Below are 20,149 nucleotides of genomic sequence, written 5' to 3'. Positions count from 1 at the left end.
AACCCAGTATCCTGTCTTCTGACAGTGGCCTATGCCAGATGCCCCAGAGGGAGTGAACAGAACAGGTAATCATCAAGTGATCCTTCTCTTGTCATCCATTTCCAGCCTCTGACAAACAGAGGCTAGGGATACCAGTCCTACCCATCCTGGCTAAAAGCCATTGACAGGCCTATCCTCCATGAATTTAACTAGTGCTTGCAGCTCCAACCCCATGGGGAAGCACTGAAACTGGGTGCATCCTCCCCACTCCTCCCTGTGACAGGGCAAGCTGGTAGTTGGGGCCTCAGCCCTGCAGGGCGGCATTGAAGCTCAGTACTTGTGGTTCCAAGCTTCCGCACACCTGTGTGGGCAGGTGAGTCAACCATGCATGGCCCAGCAATGCCCCGATACAGAAAAGGTTCCCCACGCTTGTTATAAATCTTTCCTGATTTCACTAAAACATGTGTAAGGAAAAGCTATTAGGTGCAGGGATACAATTAGGAAAGTCCGGACAGGGGAAAACAACAAGAACCCACAATCGGAATTCAATAAGCAGCAAAGGGAGGTAGGAGAAGAACTATATTTCAGTCTCTACCGAATATTAGCATTTCATGGCAATAAGCCCTCTCTGCAGTTACTGCTCCATCCTGCAGAGCTGGAGTGTATTTCTCATGCTCAGTGTAACAGCCATACAGCAAAGAGGGAGCTTGCTGGGAATTAGCTTGTATAACAGCTCCTTCTTCACTCTCTTTCTTAGTGATGGCCCATGTCTTATTCACCTTGGTTGCCAAGGTGGCAGGGTGAGGTTCAGGAGGCAGAAGGGTCCAGGCTTCCCTGTTTTTCTTAAACACCCCGTTGGCTGACATTCAATAATATCATTGCGGCTCCCTGAAATGAATGCTAGGTAAACCTGAGCAAGGAGACAGCACTGTGAACACGTGTTTCTGGCAGAGCAGACTCTCTGATGTCCCCAGGGAAAGCCAACTATTCTGCAAGGGGATAAAATGAGACAGTAGGCCAGGAACAGGAAGAGAGAGAGAGAGGAGGTTGGGTACCAGGGAATGGGGAGGCCCTGGTGAGAAGAGACAGGGCAGGAGAAGAAGGGGAGGAACCCACCAGTCTGGTCATACTTGTAAGGACTGTGTTCCTTACAGGCCACTTAGATGAAAGGGAAGAGTTTCAGAGTGTGTCCATGCAAATAAATAGTTGCTTCGTTTGCAAGACCTGCTGGGTAGCACATGAAGCAGGGGTGTTTCACCTATTGTAAACAACTTGTTGTATAGTCACAACATGTGTTATCTCTTAGTGTAAGAATTGTGGAATATCACCAATGCTTGAAATTATTGTGGGGATACAGGACAATCAATCAATCTCCCTGCATAAGGTGTGGATTACACAGGATTCCCCACTGAGCAATGACGACTGCCCTGTATCACCACAATAATATCAAGCATTGGTGGTGTTCCAGAGTTCTCAAATTGGGTGATAACATAAACTGTGACTTCGCAACAAGTTGTCCACAATAGGTGAAACACCAGGCACCCTAAGGGGTTGCAAAACAACACTCCCTCTTTTCCAGCTGACAACCACAACTTTGGATGTGCACAGGGTGACTGAAACCTCTCAGTGCCCTTTGGACAGACAGACACTGGGTTAAGCCCTACCAAGAAGGCTTCTCAGAATTCAAATTTTCATATATTTAATTTCAAGGCACAACAATTATCAAGCTCCCTGCAATGTTTGTCTGTTTTAATTTTCCCAGTTACCAGGGGGTTCAGAGGGGGGTTCAGCCAATTCTCTGCTGCTACTATTTGATTTCAAATAGGCTTTATAGTTGTCACCCCACATGTCAAAATATACAAAAGAAACATCCCTAAACTCAAGTAACTTCTCACAGCATGTTTCTCGCTTGCCTATGTGTATTCCTCTATTGTTACCCGTGGAAATATGTTTTCCTCTGTGTGTGGAGGGTGAAATTGACATTTATCAACATTTGCTGATAGAAATCTTGTCTTTCCAAGCCCATCTTCAAAACAGAAAGCGGAGTTCAAATGAGCAGAGAAGAGGCTCTTTTGGGAACTATGGAAAAGGTACTTTGGCAAACTAATTTTTAAAGGGTTTTGTAAGCTTTTGTTGCAATATTTAAAAAAAAAAAACAACAAAACTAAAACCTGTTTAACGTATACACTGACCTGACAACAATAAGTAAGTCCTCTCCAGGATAGAGATCTTGCTGCTGGTCCACGTGGTTTGACGCTGCTAGCCTTATAGCCTGACATCATCTCGCACAAATAGGGCTGGAGACATTTATGTATAAATTTAAAAGCTCCCTGTGCTCAGAATCAACAGATCCTTCTGAGTGTAATTTTGCTAAGATTTCTAGTGACAAGCTCTGGAAAAAAACTGGGAAATAAAACCCCATCACCACATCCCACGAAGAACAAACATTTTCCGCGGGCGCCATTTGAAAACATACTACATCTCAGCTGAGCAGACATCTGAATCTTGTTTGCGGTGTTCCTAGAAGAAAAGGGTTTGCAAGTGGACATTTGGTGTATATAGATCTGCTCCAGGGCGGCAGTCGTGGGGGATACATGGAGGAAGATTGAATTAAGGCAGCTGTTTAACTGCACCGGGATTGAAGGAGACTCTTCAGGGTCCCACACTGCCTCTAATATACTGATTATCAGAGATAAAAAAGAAAAAGAAAAAATTGCCTTAAAGGAATGCTAAGTTGTGTGCTATACGTTAACAAAAAGTTCCCAGTCCTGTCCAATTTGGAGCAGTCAATTATTTAATTTAAAAATGTAAGTTGGGGAAAAAGGAGGAGGTTTTCCATCAGCATTGACAACTATACGTTAGAGGTCGTCCACGAGTTTGTTCACCTCGGGTCCACCATCACTGACACCCTGTCGTTGGACACTGAGCTAAAAAGGAGGATAGGAAAAGCGGCCACAACTCTGTTCAGACTCAGCAAGAGTGTGTGGAATAACAACAAGCTGTGCACTCACACCAAAATGCAAGTCTACAGAGCCTGCATCCTCAGCACCCTCCTTTATGGCAGCGAGACTTGGACCCTGTATGCCCGCCAGGAAAAGAGGCTGAACGTCTTCCACTTGCGCTGCCTCAGGCGCATCCTTGGAATATCATGGAAGGACAGCGTGACCAACACCGCCGTCCTTGGGCAATCTGGAATCCTGACCATGCACATCCTCCTCAGGCAGCGCTGGCTCCGCTGGCTTGGCCATGTCCACAGGATGAATGATGGAAGGATTCCAAAAGACATCCTGTATGGTGAGCTAGCCTCTGGCAAAAGACCTCCCGGACGCCCCCAGTTGCGCTACAAAGATGTCTGCAAAAGAGACCTCAGAGAGGTAGGCATCGAGCTGGACAACTGGGAAGAACTAGCAGACGACTGCAGCAGATGGAGGCAGGGGTTACACAAGGCCCTTCAGAAGGGCGAGATGAGGATCAGACAGCTAGCAAAGGAGAAGCGAGCGCACAGAAAGCACACTAAGGATTTGCCGGACACCCACCACAACTGCAAGAGATGCAGCAAGGACTGTCACTCTCGTGTGGGTCTTCATAGTCACAGTAGATGCTGTAAATGAAGTCCTCAATTGAAACTATAAAGGGCGCGATCCATAGTCTATGCAGACTGAAGGATGCCTACCTACCTAGAGATGCTAAAAGTTGTGTTAAAGTAATTGCTCTCTGACGGAGAGAAGTTCTGAAGCATCACAAGATCTGCTCTGGTATTTCATCTGTCTCAGAGAGCATAGTCCTGCTTGCTTCTGACTTCCTTCAGGTTTCCCTCTAAGATGAACGCTTGGGCAGCCTCCAAGGAGAGGTTCAAATGCGGCCCAGCTGATTAGCAGAGCACCCACAGCTGGCAGCGTGTGTTTCTAATGGTGGTGTCATCCACCCTTATCTCGGTGCACATAACAAAATTTATTCTGCACACAGATGGCAAAAGAATAGAGGGGACACTGCTCCCTGTTCTCCTTCCAGCACTTCCTGCCTCTTTGTTTTTATTGTCATAGCTGCTGAGGATGCCTCCATCAATTTAGCCCCTCAGCTGTACTTTCATTCATAGAATTGGCCTCTTCTGCCAAATGTTCATCTGTCAAGCAGCTGGTGGGGATTTGAGTGACAGGTGCTGAGTTAGCTACTGAGCCCACATACCCTATTAGGCATCAGACCCCTCCCCCACTTCCTCCCAGCCAGGGTCTCTTCTTTTCAGTGCTCCATTTAATCTTGGTCTGAGCTCTTCCCTTCTTATCATTCCCTGCTCTGTGTGGGACACCACCTTTGGGTCTCTTCCTGGCCCCTGGATGAGGGTTTGCTGATGTCCCCCCACACAGAGAACAATGGGTGGGTGGGGACTGGCCTCACAGTTTGGCCTTGGCCCATCGCTCCTCCTCCCACAGAGGCAATGGGTGGGATTTTCCATAATCTGACCTCTCTTTTTAACCTGTTGCTCCACTGCTCCTGGGTCTGGATTCCTCTCTCTTACCCAGATATTTCAGTGTGTCCCTTGTTTACCTACAGCAGGGGCAAGCAAGATATGACCCATGGGCCAGATCTGGCACACCAAGCCTTTTAATCCAGCTCTGTGACAAAGCGGGTGTGCGAGGATTTTATTCCCCTTAGGTTACCTGTGTTTCCTGAGGCCCTGTACTAATGCCTCAGTTTCCCCAAGCACCACATCAGTGCATAGTTGGTGATGGGAGTTTTGATGTGATATCTCACAGGTAGGCCAGGCCCTCCACTGTCCCTGCTCATTGTAACCTAGGCTACAGGTGACACCTTTCTTCCCCAGGAAACAGTAAAAAGAAGGGAGGAGGGGCCTGGCTGGTCTGAATGGGAACTGGGCAGTTGGGAGGCAGATGGTCTTAACTGGCTCGAGAAGGACAGAAGAGGACCTGGGCCTTGGCTCAGGGACCCCCTCTGCCCAAGATAGATGGTATTGATGGCTTCTGGTTTTGTGTCTACAAGCCTGTTCTACGCTGGGTCCCTGTTGCCTGATACCCCATCTGTTCTCCCTGCTGAATGAGAGTTACATCTGCCTGTGAATGGGGTGCAGGGCCTGGTGACCCTCCACACTCCGTGACAGGCCCACAGTCAGCCCCTAGGACAGCAGCAGTGCCCCCAGCAAAATATGTCAGCTCCTATTGGCAGGGCCAGTGCAGTACAATTTCTCAGCTCCCATTGGCCAGCTTCCGGCCAATAGGAGCTGAGAGATTTTGCTGGGGGTGGAGGCAGTGCAGCAGTAGCAGCAATGACAGCTGGGAGCTCTGAACCCCTCTGAAATGCTGGGCCCAGTGCAACTGCCCCCCTTGTCTCCTCTGGCAGCCAATCTGCCTGCACCCCAGTCCCTTACCCTGAGCTCCCTTCTGCACCCAATCTCCATCCCAGACCCCCCTCCCCATAGAAAAGTGTGGCCCTTGACCCACTACCAAAATATGACTCCCTGCCATCACTTCTGGCCTAAGTCCGATTCTCATGCTGATCCGTTCTGGGGACTATATGGAAGAGCCCTTCTTTGGTGGCTAAACTGGTGCAGGTTTCAGTCACTAGCCCATTTTACCTCTGTTTCCCCGTCCTCCTCTACAACCTCCATCTCTCCCCAAGATTCTTTTGTCTCTGCCTTTCCTGGCTTGTAACTGATCTAGGTTCTCCTATTTCTTTTCGATCATCTTCCCCAGCTCCCCCATGGTCTCCTGGAATTTCCTCTCTCTCAAGAAGAAAGGCTTCCAGTCACATTTCCAGCATGTCTAGATGAGCAAAAGCCTTTTGGTAGGTGCAAATGCCTTGGTGCACCTCACAAAATTTTTTCTGCTGCCCCGATGGGAAAAAAAAAAAAAAAAATCAGTGGGAACACTGCTCTCCTCACAGCAGATTCTTGTCCATATTCTGCAGCACACACAGGTTTCAGCTCTACACAGCTGATGATTAACCATGTCCCATCCTATGTTCTGTAACATCAGTGAACCTCTCAAAATCCTGGGTCCTTTTTCCTTCAAACTCCAGGGGCTAATGTGAACCTGTGTGGCTCCAGAGCTCTGGGGTCTGCCCATTCCACATGACCCCTGCCCCAGCATTAACTTCCTCCCTAGATAGCAATGAGCTAATCCACACTGGTCTTTACTTAACAGAAGGGAGCACTATGAGGATATGAAACATGCCAAGGTGTGTGGATTTAGGCAATAGCTCAGCTCCCGGTCACTCAGATCCCTTCTGGTGATGGTTAAAGCACGCTGGTTGTGGTGATGAAGCCCTAGAGTGGCTGTAGTCAGTGACTGAGGCTGGAAAAGGTTCTCTGGAGACCAAGACCACCCTTGACATTCTGGGGCCTTGTCCATGATTAGTGTTTCTCATCAGAGTGGGAAGTTCAGTGATCATCTGTGTTCTCTCTAATTGTTTCCATCCATGGGTGGAATAAATTTTGTTAGGTGGATCAAGGCACATGCAGATGTGCACTATCAATAGAAACACACGGTGCTGGCTGTGGGTGCTCTGCTATACCAGCTGGGCAGCATCTGAATCTCCCTGGGTGGCTACCCAAGCACTCAGCTTACAAGGAACACTGGAGGAGAGAGGTTATTGCCTCTTCTGTTTTTGGGGCTAGTTAAGGCAACTGGCCTACAATGAGCTTGGGAATTTTCTGCTCCAGTCTCTCTGGCTTACCAGGGTTTGATTTCACTGCTGAGAGACAGCCCGTCTCACAGGTAGGTTAACAGCTTCAGTTCAAGCCCCAGATTCCTGATTTCAGTTTGATTTGGTTCTTCAAGCACATCGAGGGGAGACTCCAGAGAATTCATCTCCATCCGTTAGAGGGCAATTAGACACACATGGGAGCTTTCCAAGACAAACAATACTTAATAAACACTGGATGGTAAACACATTCAGAAAGGAATGGTAAATAATGAACTTGTAATTGCATACGTTAAATTAGGCAGAATTAATTACCCCACGGTGGTTCTTCCAGTTACTGACATGCACTTGAGCGACAGCAGTCACATTTCAGCAGGGTACTCGTCCCTCCAAGGGTTGTGAGCACAGAGCAGTGACAAAAATATCAAAACAGGATGAACTGCATGGAGGAGCTGAAGATGGACTTGCCAGTAGCGTGGAGTGCTGCAGGTTGGAGGCGGGTACACAGGTGTGGCACGTGGGTGAAAGCATGATGGGCGCTCATCATCACATCCAGTCACTGCTAATGGCGTGCTCAGTCTTTGTCAGCAGAAGTAAGGCAGCTCAAAGGACGTGGTCCTCTGATTGACAACCAAGTCTGTTCTCTCTGCTGAGCCTGTCTTCCATTTAATGCCACTTGTATCATTGGTGATATCTAGATGTTGATTCCGAGAAATCCCAGATCCAGCAGCAACCATCTGAGGACAATTTGGCAACCGGCAGTGTTCCCTTTAAGCTGGGTGCTCAGGACAGAGTCTGATGCTGCCCAGCTGATTTAGAGCGTGCCCCCATTAGGTTTTAATTTCTATTGGGGTGCACATTCGCACATGCCTCTTGGCACATAAAACTTATTCTGCACATGGGAGGAAAAAGTCTGCACATGGTGGGACAAGATTAGAGGAAACATTGGTTACCAGTGAGAAACTATTTGGCTTGTTGCAAGCCTGTTTCTAGGAAGCGTATCACAAAACCAGCCTCACCGAGACAAGACCTCTTGCTCGCAGTTTCAGCAAAAAAGCCAAGGATGAAATGAGTCACAGGTAGCGTTCCCTGTAAACTGAGCATTTTGGCGGCTCAGGAGAGATTCAGGTGCTACCCAGCTGATTAGCAGAACTCCCACAGCCTCCCGCAGCTGGTGGAGTGTATTTCTATTGGTGGTGCACATCAACACATCTTGGTGCCTATAACAAAATTTATTCTGCTCATGGATAAAAAAAATAGTAGGAACACTGGTCACAGAGAATAATTCCTAACAGAGGTGTCTCTTACATTGGCAGGGTAGTTTGGGGAAGGTTATACACAGACCTTGCTCATGTTGTACCTCTTCTGGGAACAGAAGTGTTTAAATCTCCAGGCCCATCCAGCTGGGAGCATTCTCCAGCACTAACATCACTTCAAAAAACAAAAAATACAACCACCACCACAGGCACAAAAAGATAAAAATAATTCCCCTCCCAACCTAGTAGCCACTAGGTTACACTGCTTAAGAATGTCAGAGTGGCCATACTGGGTCAGGCCCACCCCGCCATTGGTGGGCTCCGGGGCCAATGCTCCCTCTCTTCTTTTCCATCCATGTGTGGAATAAATTTTTGTTTCCTGCACCTGATTATGTGCACCACCAGCAGAAATAAAACCTAGCTGTGGGAGCTCTGCTAATCAGCGGGGTGGCGTCTGAATCTCTCCTGAATGGCTGCCCAAGTGCCCAGCTTACAGAGAACGCTGCCTGGGACCTCGTGAATCAAAATGTCACAGGCCTGCTGGCCAATGCTACTGCAGCCCCAGGCCCTTTAAATCACTGATGCAGCCCTGTGCATTGTGCAGCATGCTCCAGACAACACTGAGGGCTGGGTTGCCCCATGGTCCAGGCAGTGTTAAAGGCTGGCTGCCCCTGGCCCCACCCCTTCTTCCCAAGGCCCCGCCCCTTCTGGGAGCACAGAGCTAGATTGTCCCTCTGCCCAGAGGCCCACCAAGTCTGGCAGCTCCCCTGGTCAGACCAATGATCCATCGAGCGCTGTTTCTGGACTCCTGATGGTGACCAGAGCTAGGCATTTCAGAGGATATGAACCAAACAAGGTGATTTTGAGTGATCCGTCCCCTGTCATCCCCTCCCTGGTTCTGGCAGTCAGAGGTTTAGACAAAATTTCCCCAGAGCAACATGCGCTACCTCCTCATGCTGTTTCAAGAGCACAAGCAAGCCGTAAAAAAGTGGATCCTATTCAAGAAGGGAAAAGTTGATGGGTCTGATTTTTCATCCAGCATGAACCTTTCATTAATTTGGATAACATTCCTACTGGGAATAGCTGCCTTTTTCCAATTGAGGTTTACTGTTATTTTGACCTAGTTTTCTCCAAGTTATGCAATATTCAGAGAAATCAGATCACATATGATAGGACTACACATACATAATTTGAGTGCACATATATAATCTATATTTCAAGATGTCCAGAACACTAGAGCGTTCTTACTTCAGGATTTGAAGTATTTGCAACAGAATAATGTTATGGTTTTGCCTTAGAGCAGCAGCACAAGGCAGAATATATTGAAGCATGCAAGATCCATTGCGTTGATTCTATTTGCAAGCTATATTGCGTGCTTCATCTCTCTCTGCAACGGGGCCCTCTAAAAATTAAGTTATTCTTTTCACAGAACACTTTACTCTAAGCTGAAGTTACAGCTGATGTGAGAAAGGGAGAACATAAGAATGACCACACTGGGTCAGACCAAAGATCCATCAAGCCCAGTATCCTGTCTTCTGACAGTGGCCAATGCCAGGTGTCCGAGAGGGAGTGAACAGACTAGGTAATCATCAAGTGATTTCCCCCACCCCCATCACCCATTTCCAGCCTCTGACAGACTAGGGACACCATTCCTACCCATCCTGGCTAACAGCCAGACTAATTAATTTAGTTCTTTTTTGAATCCTGTTCAAGTCCCAGTCTTCACAAAATCCTCTGGCAAGGAGTTCCACAGGTTGACATGAAGAAATATGTTATTTTGTTTGTTTTAAACCTACTTCCCATTCATTTCATTTGGTGACCTCAGGGGTGGCCCTGTAGTGAAGGCATCATGCTAGAATTTCTATTCTGCAGGGAAAGTTCTTCTATTGTCCTCAGACACCTAGACTGAGTGCCTTTTAGCACGAATGGGGATAATTGTGCTTCCCATTTTGTCCATCTTGAACGTAAGCTCTTTATGACAATACTTCTCATTTCATATAGGCTTTCCATGCTCATGGGGGATTTAGGTGCTTCTGTAATAAATGTCACTAGCAGGAGAATTTGCAAATTTAGTAAACTCTTTCATTTCTGGCATTCTGTCATCTGGAACTCTCAAATAACCGGCATTGTAACCATAAGTAAATTTTAGTTATATTTACTAAAAGTCCAGTATAGTGAAAGGAAACACAAATAAATACAGCAAATACAAAACAAAAAAGCAGTCCTGTAGCACTTTAAAGTTTAACAAAATAATTTATTAGGTGCTTAGGTTTTACGGGGCAGACCCACTTCTTCAGATCTAGAAACAGTGCTGAAAATGATCTGGCATGACATATATAAACAAACGTATACAAATAACATTTAAGTTTACGGTGTGCAATACTATGGCTGTTGGTAAATAAAGTACTCTGCATACATTTTTGTTTGTTTCTTATTATCTGATCTTGGTTTGATTCAGGGTTATGCATGGCTAGGTATACCTCTGTATTATCCAGAATATTTTAATATCCAGCCACCTCCCAGTCCTGGGGCTGCCAGATATGAAAGAGTTTTCTGTACATTGAAACAAACTAGAGTTCTCATACTGCTCAATTCTAAACAGCACCAGCACATCCAAGTTCCCCACGAGGGAGCAGAGCTCTTCAGCGAGCGGAATACAGAGGAGAGATAGGCAAAGTAACCATCCCAGGAGGGTAGAGACAGGTGAGCCTGGATCCTCCAGCCACAACAGGTGGGCTCCAGCATGGCCCTCATAATCCCCTTTGCATGTTGTGTGTGTGCCTGAGAGCTCTCAAAGGATTTCCAGGGGAATTATTAGCACTTAAGGAAAGCCCTTCTGCCCGTGAGGTACATCAGCAGCACTGAGCAGTTTAATGGAGCAGCAGCGGGGAAGAGGGCAATCGGGAAGTGAACATCCTGTTGAGGTTTCTTCCTCCATGCCAAGCCTGAGAGTTGTGCAGAGAGAAGAGTTTTGCTGCTTGTGCCCTGCCCCCCCGCAAGACTCAGAAGGATCAGTCAGGGTCAATCATCAAGGACCTCAGGGCAATTTTCACAAGTCCCAACCAGCGTTCCATCCAGGGGCAGAATAAAGTTTGTTACATGCACCAAAGCATATGGGGATGTGCACCACCAGCAGAGAAACATGCTGCTGGCTGTGGGTGCTGTGGGCAAAGGCAATTAATGTGGGGATTCCAGGGAGGACACTGGCCTTATGCCCTTGCCCCTTTCTTTCCCTGATCCACCCCCTCCCTACCATGCCTCACCCATGCTCCTCCTCCCAACCCACTCTGCCCATGCCATGGCCTCTCCATGCCCCCTCTCCCTGCTCTGCTACCACCCACCTCTTCCTGTGGGAGCACCATGCCAGTTCTGGGGAGTATGGGGATAGTTCCCCACTCCTGAAGTGATGCAGCCCAAGAGCAATATGAGCTAGGACTTTTGCACTACTCTTGGGCTGTGCCACTCTGGGGAAGAGGTGGGGCCACCCCTGCACTTCCCAGAAGCATTGTGGTGCTTACAGCAAGTGCAGGTAGGGGGCGACATTGAGGGTGCATGTGTTCCCACCCCCACCCGCATTGCCTCTGACTGTGGGCACTGTGCTAATCAGCTGGGCAGCACCTGAATCTCCCCAGGACGGCCACCCAAGCACTCAGCTTACAGGGGACACTAGTCCAAAGTTACTTAGGAGCCTACGTTTCACTGAAAATCAATTGACTTGTGCTCCAAAGAGCCTAAATCACTTCCCCATGTTGTATGCACAAAGAGGCACAAAGGAACCCTAAGAGACAAGTTATAGAACCATAGGGAAGACACCTCAGGAACTCATCAAGTCCAGCCCCCAAGTCAGGAAGGGTTATTCCAAATCCCAAAGATCAAAAGCAGGAACGCAGCTGGGGCCGTGCTGCGACTTTTAACCAATCGTGAGACCTTTCACATCCCTTAGTCCACACCCTTTCCATTCTCGACAGGCAGGAACAACCGGTAAAATGCTGTAGCTTCCAAAGCTGAGCAAGCCAGGAATCCATTGGGAGACAGAGGAAGTGGTTGCTCTGCTAAACAAGAGCCAGCTCAGGTGATTGGCATTCATTAGATACTTGAACAGACAGTCAGTAGGAAGAGAAGCTTGTAGCTATAATTGCATGGTGGAGGAGCAGCTGACTCAACACTGTTAGGACACTTCTGGCATCTGGAGAGTATGGTTGGACGCAGAATGTCTCTGAGAGAGGATGGGGTGCAGACTGTCCTCTGTACTCAGATCATTTGCAAAATCTAAACATCAGCTTATTGTATATTAGCAAGGTACATGGTAGGCAGTACTACTTACCTAGACATGACCTATGCGACCCGACACACGCCTGATCACAGGAGAGTACGTGCCTTCCCTTTATTGCTCCTAAACAAAGAGTTTAGCTGTCATCTATCACTCTCTATGATTTCCTGAATGCTATAGGTAGAAGCAACTGTGCCTATGGCAGGCTGGGTACCTGTATACCCTAAACATACATGCAAAATGAAGGGGACTTAAGGCAGAGCTACACTTGACCTTAAAGTTGATCACAGATACACAGTTCCACCTATGGCAGTTGCACAGCTGGAAATCAACACATCTTCAATTGACTTATCTGGCTGTCCTCACCAAGGGAGGTCGAGGGCAGAAACTCTCCCACTGATCTCCTTTACTCCTCATGAGGATGAGGAATACAGGGTCAACTATCAACCCTGATAGTTTGATTCTGTGCGTCCCCACTAGGTGTGCAAAACTGAACGCCGGAAGATCGACCCCGCGGGTCCATTTGCTAGGTAGTGTAAAAGTACCCTAAATTAGCCATGACAGGTAGAACCTCCCTCATCCAGCAACCCCGGGACCTGATCAGTGCCCGATGAGAGAATTTGCCAGATGATGCAAGGCCAGTATTTTCTAGCAGGATTACCAGCACTTCCACTGCTTACTGGGCTCTTAGAAAACATTTCAGGGTAAAGTACAGCTAAATAACAGCACAGAACCCTGAGAGCCAGGACCAGGGGTTGTAAATAAACTGTATGGAACCATGGGAAACTTGGCCACAGCCATGGTAAGTGATTGTCCAGCTAATTAAAATCATGCTGGATTACGGAGTTTGCCGGACAAGACAGTTCTGGAAGAGAGAGATTCAACCTGTACCACTCCAGAGAGAGATCTTGGAATCACTGTTGATAGTTCTCTGAAATCCACTCAATGTACAACAGCAGTCAAAAAAGCCAAGAGAATGTTCAGAATCATTAAAAAAGGGCTAGAGAATAAGACAGAGAATACCTTATTGCCTCTGCGTAAATCCTTGATTCTTCCACACCTTGAATACTGTGTACAGACGTGGCTGCCTCATCTCAAAAAACATATCTTGGCATTGGAAAAAGTTCAGAAAAGGGCAACAAAACAATTAGTGATTTGGAACGAGTACCTTACGAGAGATTAAAAAAACTGGGACTTTTTCAGCTTAGAAAAGAGACTCAGAAGGGATATGATAGAGGTCTATAAAATCATGACTGGTATAGAGGAAGTAAATGAGGAAAAGTTATTTACTTGTTCACATTACACAAGAACTAGGGGTCACCAAATGAAACTAATAGGCAGCAGATTTAAAACAAACAAAAGGAAATATTTCTTCCCGCAACACACAATGGAACTTCTTGCCAGTGGATGTCATGAAAACCAGGACTTTAACTGGGTTCATATAAGAGCTAGATAAATTCACGGAACATAGGTCCATAAATTGCTATTAGCCAGAATGGATAGGAACGGTGTCCCTAGACTGTTTGTCAGAAGCTGGGAATAGGTGACAGTGAGGGATCACTTGATATTACATGTTCTGTTCATTCCTAAGGGACACGTGGCTTTGGCCACTGTCAGAAGACAGGATACTGGGCTTGACAGACTTTTGGTCAGACCCCGTGTAGCCGTTCTTATGTTCTTATTGCCCCCAGCTGAACCCGTCTCCCTCTTCTCGGCTTTTTCTTAGCCAAGTTTCATGCCTTCTTACTCTGGGACACCCTGTCCTCACTGACAAAACTAAGCATTATTTGTGAGATGAAGCCCAGACTTTCTGATGACTTCCCCAGGTCAGGTTTAGAATCTCTGAGGATGGTGTTATCTTCTGGACCATTCTGACTAATAGCCAGAGATGGATCTGTGGGCATTTTAGGACCAAATAAATGACAATAAAAGACATACAGGGTAGAAGAGAGGACCTCCAGAAAGAGATCCAAAGAGAGGTGGCCAGAGATAAAAAGAATGAGAAATAAGGCGAGAGAGACAAGCCAAGGCATAACATAGGATGACACTGGACTGGGATCCAGGAAACCTGGTGTATTTGTTGGGGTTGCCACAGACTTCTGATATGACCATGGATATGTCACTCTACGGGGCCTCAGCTTCCTATGTGCAAAATTGGGTAATAAGCCTTTTTCTGTCTGCCTTGTCTATTCGGGCTGATGCTTCTCAGCATAGTAATTGCCTTTTACAATGCGTGTGTAGAGGGATTCCCAATCTTGATTAGTTGCTATTTTAATGCGAATAACAAGTAGTAATAAGACCTGAGGAGAGAGGTGGGGAAGGAAACAGATCTGAAACTTTTCCTCTACAATAGGATAGCACATGGGAAATTATAGCTTGACTGTTATTTAGAGATAAGGGCAAGCAGAAATAAATAGGAAAGGGAGGCAGATATGACATCAGATTCCTGTTTTCCCATTGGCTGCATCTATGGAATGTATGATAACCTTATACTATAAAGGTCACATGACATCATACCCCAGGAGTCAGGAGTTAATTTAGCAGCGAACTCCAGCATATTCTCCTAAATAGGGAAGCAATAGGAGCAGATAGGGTTTCACCAAGCCCTGTGTTTATGGGTGACTTCAGCAAAGCAAAACAGGCTGATTTGACTTCCAGCTTCTCCAGCTGAGTGGCTCATCCTTACCATTGCCAAGACAGCCTGGCTGGTGGCGCTCCCTTCTGCTGTCATGTCACCACAACACAGACCAGGCCTGGACGGTAAGTTTCAATGAGAATACTATGAGCTCTCCGCTCAGGATAATGATTGCAGAGCCTGCATTTCCCCACACAACTCTAAGACCCTGATCTGGAAGAGCAGCAGCAGCTTCCTCTTACAGAATGAGGTTTAAATGATGGCTGTGATCCTCCCCAGCTGATGGCAACAGTTCAGGACCTACGTCAGTTACTAAGTAGCATCCCTTACCCTGTGAGGGAAGCATTATTAGCTAATTGAATAATAGGAAACAAGAAAACAAAACAACTATTCTAATTTATTCCCTTCTCTGGGCCTTTCAGTGCCACCTGCATTATTTGTGTTTGTCTTTCAGCTTGCAAGCTCTTTGGGGTAGGGATTTTTGTTGTGTTTGTGTTTTGCACAGAGCCAAGCATGCAAGCAGTAACTGATCATAATCAGTGAGCCAGGGCTTGCATTGTGCTTGATCCTGTGCAAACTGCCTGCATATAATATATGCCCCCTGCTTCTCCCCCGCCACCCCAGGATGACAATACTATGCTCAGATGAACCATGTGGCACTGACACCTGAAATGCTCTGGATGATGACTAATTCAACACAGGGTAGAGGACATTGCTAGGTCATCCCTCAAAGGTGGCTAAACAGAAACAAAACAAAGTACAGGTTGAACCTCCCTAGCATAGCACCCTCAGAACCTGACCAGGGCCCAATGAGAGAATTTGTCAGCCCAGAGAAGGTCAATATTGTCTAGCACATTCCAACACTTCCACAGCTTACTGGTTTCTTAGAATAGTAACAGAGAGGTAGCCGTGTTAGTCTGCTCTCCAACTAAATGAAACAGGAGAAACGTGGCACTTTAAAGACCACCAAATAAATAATTTTGTTAATGAGCTTTCGTGGGACAGACCCACTTCTTCAGATCAATCTAATTTCCCATACAGACTGACATTCATAAGTACAGAGGACCAAAAAAAAAAAAAACTGCAATAAAAACTCACAAATCAAATAGGACTGAAGGAGGGGTCTGAACGGTAGGTGATGTTAAGTGTCCCGCCTATCCCCCACCCCTTGCCCCCCCTCCTTCAGTCCTATTTGATTTGTCAGTTTTTATTGCAGTTTTTTTGGTCCTCTGTATTTATGAATGTCAGTCTGTAATGGAAATGAGATTGATCTGATGAAGTGGGTCTGTCCCACGAAAGCTCATCACCGAATAAATCATTTTCTTAGCCTTTAAAGTGCTACATTTCTGCTGTTTTGTTCTGTTGGGCTCTTCAAAGATGTTTAGGGGTAAATTGCAGCTAAATAACAGCACCGAACACTGACAGCCAGGACTAGTGGCTGGAAACAATCTTTATGGGACCATGTGAAACTTGGCCACCCTCAAGACAAGTGGTCGTCTGACTAACTAAAATCATGCAGGGTTACGGATGTTGCCGGATGCTAGAGTGCCAGATCAGAGATGTTCAACCTGTATCATTGGGGGGGGTAAAAGGAAGTTGCGAAGAACTGGGATCTAACTTTGAGTTTCTAGTGAGCACAACAGTGAAGGATCTGAGCAACACCTCTTCTTCAAGCTCCAGTTTCTTGGGTACGTTATACCCCCAGGCACGTGCTTCATTGTTGAGACGCCATGCTGCTGAGAACTCTGTAGGGACAAGGGCACTGCTGCTAGGTCACAAGCCATCATACCCACACTATCCAATCTCCTCCTCAAGTCATTCCCAGCGCCTTACTTGGTCACAGCTGTAGATCGCAGAGTGCAGCTGGTCTCTGGCCTGACTGCTGAGTCTTGTTATCCAATGCACTGCAGGTGTTTAGACCCAGGGACAGCCTTATTCAAAGGGCTTGCCAGATAGATTTTTCTGGCTTCCTGTCCCAGGGTTTGGCCTAGCACAGGGTAGGAAATCTCCAGCAATTCCCAGGGCTGAAGCACACAGAGCAGAGCTTTGAGACTTAAGGTTGCCTGAAGACAGTCTGGCTGGGGCAACTCTAACATCTCCCAAGCTGCTGGTCTCTGCAGTTGTTCTCATGGGCGAGTGTTAGGGAGAGTGGTGTGGTGAGCCCAGCGAGTAGGCAAGCACACCACAAATTCTAAGCTGCAAACTGCCCCTTTAATCAGCACAAAAGTATTTTTATTGGCACTGAGATCTGCTGTTAAAAAACACCCACAACTCTGTAATCAAAAACCCTGGAAGTGAGGCAAGATGGGAGCTTACCACGCACTGAAATCAGCCCAGTTCAGAGGAGAGTGAGGGTGGGGGAAGTGGGAACTTCTAGGGAAGAGAATCCTACTCTTACACTGGACCCTGCATTTCACATGTGATTCACATTGTAATGGTACAGTAGAGAGCACAACTTGTGCAGGTTGGTAGTGCAGGTCTGCTAGGTCACAGTTTTTGCCTGTGTTCTCTAAAAAGTGTCCCAGTGCTAGGGTTTTTCTGGGAGCATGGGGATTTCCACACTGCCCTTATCCCCTCAGCATGGATTACAAAATGAAACTAGAAGATTGCACTCAAATTTCTAGTCTCAGCTGGCAGTTACCATGGGTTTCCACATAGAAGCATGGTCTGGGGGGCAGGACTCTTAAATCCTAACCCTGACTCAACCACTGACCTGCTCTGCAGACTTAAAGTCATTGCCTGTGCCTCAGTTTCCCCATATGGAACATGGAGAGAAGAACAATTACCAATCTTTTAGGAGGTTGTGAGTCATTTATAATTATATTTACAGAATGCTTTGAGATCCTCACATGAAATATTACAGGTTGAAACTGCACCCTTGGGACCTGATCAGTGCCTGACAAGAAAATTTGCCAGATCATGGGAAGTCAATATTGTCTAGCAGCATTACCAACACTTCTACTGCTCACTGGGCTCTTAGAAGACATTTAGGGGCAAAGTACAACTGAACAACAGCACAGAACACTGAGCCAGGACTGGTGGCTGGAAACAATCTTTATGGAACCACATGAAACTTGGCCACACCCACAATAAATGGCCATCCAGTTAAATAAAATCATGCCAGATAATGGATGTCACCAGATGAGAGAGTTCCGGATTAGACAGGTTCAACCTGTGTTGTTATAAAGCCACTTTCCCTTCAACCAATTACCTGGTTTTCAAGACTAACTTTGCTCCCCATTTTAACTCAGTTGTGAACTCAAACACTTGGATTTGACTACAACTTTTTTAATTAGATGAAATCTCCATATTTCTTAGCTGCTCTAGCCTTTTTCCCACAGCTCTCTTTCCAAGCAACATGAGTAGAACAATTATTGTTTCCCTACTATGACTTGCAGCTGAATAAATATGCAGTTTAATCAATGAGTAGGAAAACACCATTGGGAAACTCTTTCTAAACCTGCGGCTGTGGCAAATTCTCCTTTGAGGCAATAAAATGATTGGTAAGGTTAGGGTCACTTTCTGCCTCCTTTATTCTTCCTCAGGTGCTCCAATGATGGGCACATAGGGAGTTCTGGAACTGGAGTGTGAAGCCAACAACGCCTGGCCTGTTGTTGGCTTCGTAAACTAAGGCTGTCTATGGAAGAGGTTTGGTGAGCTTTTTATCTTTGTCCTAGTTTGAATGTAGATTATCAGGTCACACATGAAGAAATGACACCAAGCCCCGCCTTTATCCCATTGCTGCACAGGAAAAATATGACCTGACACAACCAGGCTTTTCACCGGTGGAGGAAGGAGACCCGCAGATTAAGGTTTAGATTCAGTGTAGATTTGTGTTTAAGGAGTGGCCCACAACTGGAATAGCTGAGAGAGAGAGAGAGAGAGAGAGAGAGTGTGTGTGTGTGTGTGTGTGTGTCCGTCCGTCCGTCCGTCCGTCCCTCCCACCCTCCTTCCCTTCCCCCCCGGCCAGGAGGAAAGTGTATTGGAAAAAACCCTGCCTGCGATCGTCATATTTCATTTCACATTTTCAGGAGGCAAGAGCTATTCAGATATGTTTGATATGAGTATGAATATCACAGTCCAGTAGCCATGTTAGTCTGTAACTTAAAAACCAACAAGCAGTCCCACGGCACCTTAAAGACTCTCACAGGGGAGGGCATGGAATTTCATCAGGAACAGCAAGATCAGCTGCTGCGTCCCAGGCTCATTCATCTCTCTCTCTCTCTCTCTCTCTCTCTCTCACACACACACACAGAGTTAATAAAGTTTTTATATTCTACATACGTATTTTCTTACACATGCTGAAATTTTTTTTTGTGTTTTCCATATGAGCATAACCAAAATTTCCATCAGTTTGGATTACATTACGCTGGGGGCAGGACCTTGCTAATTGCAGGGACAAAAAGTGGGGCCCAACATAAAAAAGTTTGCTCACCCCTTTATTCGGTCATGAACTTTCAAAGGTAAAACAAGTGGATTTTACCCACAAAAGCTCATGACCTAGTAAATTTGTTAGTCTCTAAGAGAAGGTCAATACAGTGAAATTATTTCAAAATAACTTTTATTTCAAAATAACTATCCCAGCATCTACACAATGCAACCACTACTTCGAAATAATTTTGAAATAGTGGTTGGCTTATTTCAGAATTGATAAGCCTCATTCTAGGGCTGCTTCTACACTTTCACTCTCCCATCGGAGTTGGCATGGTAATGAAGCAATTTGAAGCAGGATAATGAGGCACTAACGTGCATACTCAGCACCTCATTAGCATAAGGGTGGCCGCACAAATTTCAAAAAACAGACTTCAAATTGCAGATTGTTGTAGCAGGGCCAGGTACAAAATAAGCACCCCACTTAGATCGGAATAAGGGAATGTCGAAGTGGAGTGATTCTTTTGAAGCTGCCCCCATCTACACTGTCAATCTGCAATTCGAAGTCTGCACTTTGAAATTCGCGTGGCCACTATTATGCTAATGAGGTACTGAATATGCACGGTAGTGCCCCACTAGCCTGCTCCGAATTGCCTCTTTACCAGGCCACCTCTGATGGGAGGGGGCTAGTGTAAAAGCAGCCAAAGAAGAATAGCACCTATTTCAAAATAGCTGTTTCGAAATATGTGTTGCTCAGACAGGGAAGAGCCGATTTTGAAATAAGCCATAGTGTGTCCAATGGCTCTAGTTCAAAATCAACTGTGTGTGTAGACACTATTTTGAAGTAGTTAAGGGCTATTTCAAAATGCATTTTTGTGTGTAGCTGTGTTATTTCAAAATAAACTGATCTGGAATAGCTCTTCTGAAACAACTTATTTCGAAATAAGGCTTCTGGATAGACATACCCTACAGTAACACAGG

At 46.2% G+C, this 20,149-nt stretch overlaps 1 protein-coding gene across 5 annotated transcripts in view; it reads left to right on the top strand.

Moving 5' to 3' along the window:
- Positions 1-14,772: 14,772 nt before the first annotated feature.
- HIGD1C (HIG1 hypoxia inducible domain family member 1C) overlaps positions 14,773-20,149 on the top strand; it is a 54,259-nt gene continuing 48,882 nt past the window's right edge. For all 5 annotated transcript variants that reach the window (XM_074979937.1, XM_074979932.1, XM_074979934.1 and 2 more), the window contains exon 1: positions 14,773-14,922. The gene's annotated coding sequence lies outside the window, so the exon portion shown is untranslated. The remainder of the gene's footprint in view (positions 14,923-20,149) is intronic.

This window comes from Carettochelys insculpta, chromosome 29 (genome assembly GCF_033958435.1).
Source record: "Carettochelys insculpta isolate YL-2023 chromosome 29, ASM3395843v1, whole genome shotgun sequence".
NCBI lineage: Eukaryota > Metazoa > Chordata > Testudines > Carettochelyidae > Carettochelys > Carettochelys insculpta.
The sequence above is the reverse complement of the archived record's forward strand: the minus strand, read 5'-3'. Positions and strand labels throughout refer to the sequence as shown.